This window comes from Manis javanica, chromosome 4, assembly GCF_040802235.1.
Source record: "Manis javanica isolate MJ-LG chromosome 4, MJ_LKY, whole genome shotgun sequence".
NCBI classification, from domain to species: Eukaryota; Metazoa; Chordata; class Mammalia; order Pholidota; family Manidae; genus Manis; species Manis javanica.
In genome coordinates, this window is record NC_133159.1 from 103,452,503 (window position 1) to 103,459,970 (window position 7,468).

A 7,468-nucleotide genomic window follows, 5' to 3' on the forward strand; every position below is an offset into this window, starting at 1 on the left:
TATCCACACCACTTCTGAAGTACCAGAACCATTGCAAGAAAGAAGGTAATTTGAAAATCCCTACTGGACAGGAAGGCCATGTAAATCGGGTAGCAGATCACAAAAAGCAAGTTCTTTGTTCACTGCACATTTAGGCAGGAGGAGGGTAATCATTGCTTTAGGTGTTAGTACATAAATATAGTAGAAAAATATCTTTTTGCTAGAAGACAATATTTGCAGCACCTAAAGTGGATGAAATACTAGTATCCAGAATAGTGGAAGAACTAAAAGAAAAGGATGATCAACCAATTAAAAATGCATAAAAGAACATGAACCAGAATTTCATAGAATAGAAAGCACAAATGGCCATTGAACATATGAAAAGTTACTCAACTTCATTAGTCATCAGAAAAAGATGCAAATTGAAACACTACAGTAGTATCAAATTTCAACAAAAATTTGAAAACTTGAAATCACCAAGAGGTAGGAAGGATATAAAGTAACTGTCAATCATTAGCAGAGGAAACACAAGTTAGTGCAACCACTTTGAAAAAGTTTGACATTACCCGATAAATCTAAACATGCTTATATTTTGTGACTAGAAATTCGAGTCCTACATATGTAGGCACCCTATAGAAATTCTTGTACATGTGTCTATGAATAGACATGTACAAATGTTCAAAGAAACATTTATAATAAGAAAAAGGAAAAAAACATAACACTAGAAATAAATTATGCATAGCATCAACATTGTTGAATCTCAAAAGCAAAAGTTTTAGAGAGAGAGAAGCAAGTCACCAAGAATACACACAATATGATATAGTTCATATATAATTTGAAAGAAGAACTAAAGAATCTTTTATAGATACATATGTAGGTGATAAAATTATATAAACAAGAAAATATCAACATAAAATTCAGGGTAGTAACTATTTCTGGAGTGTGATTAGAGAGAGACATTGGCTTGCCAATGGGTTTCAGCCCCAGGCAAGTTCACTATGGATTCAGTGTGACCAAAGAAAATGACATTAAAACTTTCACTGGGGTGAAAGGGTTATACCCAAGTTTATTTCCAGGTGGCAGGTCAGTCACTAGAATCCCGTTCACTCAGAGCGAGTCTGCAGGCAGCAAGTCGGTCTCTGCCTCTGGGCCTCTCTGCACAGTCATCCCACACAGCCATCCTCTGGGCCTCTCTACATAGTTGTCCTGCACAGCCATCCTCTCAGCCTCTGTCCTTAGCACCGCCACCACTCCAGCCTCTGCTCTGCTCTCCTTCATCCTTGCAGCCCTTCCACCATGTCGTGCCCAGAGCACTGGGCGGAGCTCTTTTTATAGAGTCAAATTGCCCACAGTTGTGCAGTGGGCTAGTCAACCATGGCCAGGTGAGAATCCTGGCCACAGAAATTCTCATTTTATCTGCACTCCACTCCTCCAGGATTCTCTCCTCTCAATCTATGTGCCCTTAGTCCTCTGCAATCATCCCTGTGCAATCATCTCTGATCCTGACAGAACAATTCCATCCACCCCTATGTCCCACAGATGCAGAAGCCAAACTGATATTGACTTGGAGGGCTACTGCCTAAACCAGGAGCCCAAACCCACCAGCTCAGCCTGAGTATAGGAGCAGACCATAGAGTGCTCCACCACCTGGGGAGGGGGCTGCTCCTCTCCTTGGGGAACTTTCAGCTGCTGGGTCTTTATTTTATTTACAACCACTGGGTGTGTTTTCAATACAGGAGAGGTCAGTGCCTCCAGCACCACCCCTTCATCCTTCCCCAGCTCCTCCATTTCTGGGGCTGATGCCACTTTCTCTCCCCTCCCCTAAGTGCCTCCTCTGCTACAACCTTTACCTCTTCTACTGTGCCTCGCAACAATGCCAACTCTGTCTTCAGAAGGTCTCTTACCTTGACCTCAATGTTTTGTAGATGATGTTCTCATGCCACATCCACCTGGGCTTCCCTCAGGAGTTTGTATTTTCCCTTGATAGCCTCTTCCTCCTTCAGAGCACCTGGCAGCACTGCCATCTCTCTCCAATGACATCTTGCTGCCGGCGCTTTCGTGCTGCTGCCTCCCACATCAAAACCATCTCCCTCCTCAGGGAACCCACAGAAGTTTGCAGCTCACATTCTCGCACCACCATTTCTTTGGTCTCCTCTGTACACCTTTATAAGACTGTGAGAAGCAGCCAACTGACACTTCCCGCTGCCTCATAGACATGCTGTTTCTCAAAGGATCTGCTTACTATATCAAGAGCCACCCCTACAGTCTCAAGTGTCACCTCCACTTGCCTCCAGTCCTGAGGTGGGGCCCAGTCCTCTAGGAGGCAAGCCACCTCAGACCACATACCCATTGAGGAATGATCCACTGTCTCCACATTCATAGGGGCAGCCCGCTGAAGCACCCCTCCCATAAGGACAGCCTGTTGTTTTCCTTGGTGAACACTGAACCCTGCCAATTTTTGCCAATTGTCTTGCCAATGGGTTTCAGCCCTGGGCAAGTTTGCTATGGATTCAGTGTGACCAAAGAAATTGAAAGCAAAATGTTCTTGAGGTGAGTTATACCCAAGTTTATTTCCAGGTGGCAGGTCAGTCACTAGAATCCCATTCACTCAGAGTGAGTCTGCAGGCAGTAAGCCGGTCTCTGCCTCTGGGTCCCTCTGTCTGCACAGCTGTCCCACACAGCTGTCCTCTGGGCCACTCTGCACAGTCATCCCACACAGCTGTCCTCTGGGCCTCTATCCTTGGCACTTCTACCACTCCAGCCTCTGCTCTGCTCTCCTGCAGCCTTGAAGCTCTGCCACCATGTCATGCCCAGAGCACTGGGTGGAGCTCTTCCAAGCCACAGGAGAGGAAGGCGATGAGCAAGCAGGAAGGGACTTTGTTCTCCCTGCTGACACACATGCTAACTGCCCATGACTACATCAATTGCCATGAAAAGGGAGAAGAATTTGATCCAGACCAGAATCACAGACATCCCCTGAGAGGGAACATGGGGAGATAGATTTAACCAATCTTCCTGAAAAATAATTCAAAATAAAGGTAATAACCATGCTGATGGAGCTGCTGAGAAAAATGCAAGAGCTAACGGATAAAGTTGGGAGGGAGAATACAGAAATAAAACAATCTCTGGAAGGACTTAAAAGGAGAATGGACAAGAAGTAAGAGGCCATCAATGGAATAGAAATCAGAGAACGGGAATGCAGAGAAGCTGAAGCAGAGAAAGATAAAAGAGTCTCCAGGAATTAAAGAATATTAAGAGAACTGTGTAACCAATCCAAATGGAACAATATTCGCATTACAGGGGTACCAGGAGAAGAAGAGAGAGGAAAAGGGATAGAAAGTTTATTTAAAGAAATAATTGCTGAAAACTTTCCCAAACTGGGGGAGGAAATAGTCACTCAGACTGCAGAAGCACAGAGAACTCCCAACAGAAAGGACTCAAGGAGGACAACACCAAGACACATAATAATTAAAATGGCAAAGATCAAGTACAAGGAGAGAGTATTAAAGGCAGCCAGAGAGAGAGAAAAGGTCAGCTACAAAGGAAAATCCATCAGGCTATCATCAGGCTTCTCAACAGAAACCTTGCAGGCCAGAAGACAATGGCATGATATATTTAACAATGAAACAGAAGGGCCTTGAACCAAGAATACTGAATCTCAAATGATTATCATTTAAATATGAAGGAGGGATTAAACAATTCCCAGACACCACCTCTACAGGGTATTTTAGAGGGACTTCTCTAGATGGGAGCACTCCTAAGGCTAAATAGATGTCACCAGAGAAAATAAAATCACAGCAAAGAAAGCAGACCAGACAAATACTAACTAAAGGCAAAAAATAAAATAAACTACCCACAAAAGCAGTTAAAGGAACCACAATGAGCACAAAATAAAACACCTAACATATAAAGAATGGAGGAAGAGGTATAAGAAGGGATAGAAATCAAGAATCATCAGACTGTGTTTATAAAAGCTCAAGAAGCAAGTTAAGTTAGACAGTAAGATAGTAAAGAAGCTAATCGTGAACCTTTGATAACCACAAATCTAAAGCCTGCAATGGCAATAAGTACATATCTTTCAAAAATTTCCCTAAATGTAAATGGACTGAATGCACCAATCAAAAGACATGGAGTAAAAGAATGGATAAAAAAAGCAAGACCCATCTATATGCTGCTTAGAAGAGACTCACCTCAAACCTAAAGACATACACAGATTAAAAGTCAAGAGATGGTAAAAGATATTTCATGCAAACAACAAGGAGAAAAAAGCAGGTGTTGCAGTACTAGTATCAGACAACATGGACTTCAAAACAAAGCAACTAACAAGAGATAAATGAGTATATTACATAATGATAAAGGGATCAGTCCAAAAAGAGGATATAACCATTATAAGTGTATATGAACCCAATACAGGAGCACAAACATATGTAAAACAAATACTAACAAAATTGAAGAAGGAAATGGAATGCAATGCATTCATTTTAGGAGACTTCAACACATCACTCACTCCAAAGGACAGATCCACCAGAAATAAAATAAGTAAGGACACAGAGGCACTGAACAACACACTAGAACAGATGGACCTAATAGAAAACTATAGAATTCTACACCCAAAAACAGCAGGATACACATTCTCCTCAAGTGCACATGGGACATTCTTCAGAACAGACCACACACTAGGCCAAAAAAAGAGCTCCAGTAAATTCAAAAAGATTGAAATTCTACCAACCAACTTCTCATACCACAAAGGGATAAAACTAGAAATAAATTGTACAAAGAAAGCAAAAATGCTCACAAACACATGGAGGCTTAACAACATGCTCCTAAATAAACAATGGATCCATGACCATAGCAAAATAGAGATCAAGCAATATATGGAAACAAATGACAAAACAACAACACAAAGCCCCAACTTCTGTGGGATGCAGTGAAAGCAGTCATAAGAGGAAAGTATACAGCAACTCAGGCATATTTAACGAAGGAAGAACAATCCCAAATGAATAGTCTAAAATCACAATTATCAAAATTGGAAAAAGAAGAACAAATGAGGCCTACAGTCAGCAGAAGTAGAGACTTACTAAAGATCAGAGAAGAAATAAATAAAATTGAGAAGAATAAAACAATAGAAAAAATCAATGAAACCAAGAGCTGGTTCTTTGAGAAAATAAACAAAATAGATAAGCCTCTATCTAGCCAGACTTATTAAGAGAAAAAGAGAATCAGCACACATCAACAGAATCAGAAACAAGAAAGAAAAAATCATGATGGACCCCACAGAAATACAAAGAAGTGTTAGAGAATACTATGAAAACCTATATGCTAACAAGCTGGAAAACCTAGAAGAAATGGACAACTTTCTAGAAAAATACAACTTTCCAACACTGACCAAGGAAGAAACAGCAAATCTAAACAGACCAATTACAAGCAACAAAATTGAAGTTGTAATCCAAAAACTACCCAAGAGCAAAACCCCAGTCCAGATGGATTTACTGCAGAATTTTATCAGACATACAGAGAAGATATAATATCCATTCTCCTTAAAGTTTTCCAAAAATTAGAAGAGGAGGGAATACTCCCAAACTCATTCTATGGAGCCAGCATCACCTTAATACCAAAACCAGGCAAAGACCTCACCAAAAAAGAAAATTACAGACCAATATCTCAGATGAACATAGATGCAAAAATACTCAACAAAATATTATCAAACTGAATTCAAACATACATCAAGAGGACCATATACCATGATCAACTGGGATTCATCCCAGGGATGCAAGGATCGTACAACATTAAAAAATCCATCAACATCATCCACATCAACAAAAAGAAGGACAAAAATCACATGATCATCTCTATCGACTCTGAAAAAGCATTTGACAAAATACAACATCCATTCATGATAAAAACCCTCAACAAAATGGGTATATAGGGCAAGTACCTCAACATAATAAAGGCCATATATGATAAACCCACAGACAGCATCATACTGAACAGCAAGAAGCTGAAAGCTTTTCCTCTACGATAGGGAACAAGACAGGGATGCCCACTCTCCTCACTGTTATTCAACATAGTACTGGAAGTCCTAACCACGGCAATTAGACAAAACAAAGAAATACAAGGAATCCAGACTGGTAAAGAAGAAGTCAAACCGTCACTATTTGCAAATGACATGATATTGTACATAAAAAACCCTAAAGACTCCACTCCAAAACTACTAGAACTAATATCGGAATTCAGCAAAGTTGCAGGATACAAAATTAATACAGAGAAATCTGTGGCTTTCCTATACACTAACAATGAACTAACAGAAAGAGAAATCAGGAAAACAATTTCATTCACAATTGCATCAAAAAGAATAAAATACCTAGGAATAAACTTAACCAAAGAAGTGAAAGACCTATACCCTGAAAACTACAAGACACGCTTAAGAGAAATTAAAGAGGACACTAACAAATGGAACCTCATCCCATGCTCTTGGCCAGGAAGAATCAGTATCATCAAAATGGCCATTCTGCCCAAAGCAATATACAGATTCAATGCAATCCCTATCAAATTACCAAGATTCTTCAACAAACTGGAACAAATAGTTCAAAAATTCATATGGAACCACCAAAGACTTCAAATAGCCAAAGTAATCCTGAGAAGGAAGAATAAGGTGTGGGGGATCTCACTTCCCAACTTCAAGCTCTACTGCAAAGCCACAGTAATCAAGACAATTTGGTACTGGCACAAGAACAGACCCACAGACCAGTGGAACAGAAAAGAGACTCCAGACATTAATCCAAACATATATGGTCAATTAATATATGATAAAGTAGCCATGGACATACAATGGGGAAATCACAGTCTCTTCAACAGGTGGTGCTGGCAAAACTGGACACCTACATGTAATAGAATGTAACTGGATCACTGTCTAACCCCATACACAAAAGTAAATTCAAAATGGATCAAAGACCTGAATGTAAGTCATGAAACCATAAAACTCTTAGAAAAAAACAGACAAAAATCTCATGGACATAAACATGAGTGACTTCTTCATGAACATATCTACCTGGGCAAGGGAAACAAAGGCAAAAATGAACTAGTGGGACTATATCAAGCTGAAAAGCTTCTGTACAGCAAAGGACACCATCAATAGAACAAAAAGATATCCTACAGTATGGGAGAACATATTCATAAATGACAGATCTGATAAAGGATTGACATCCAAAATATATAAAGAGCTCACACACCTCAACAAACATAAAGCAAATAATCCAATTAAAAAATGGGCAGAGGAGCTGAACAGTTCTCCAAAAAGAAATTCAGATGGTCAACAGACACATGAAAAGATGCTCCACATCGCTAGTCAACAGAGAAATGCCAATTAAAACCACAATGAGATATCACCTCACACCAGTAAGGATCGCCACCATCCAAAAGACAAACAACCACAAATGTTGGCGACGTTGTGGAGAAAGGGAAACCCTCCTACACTGCTGGTGGAAATGTA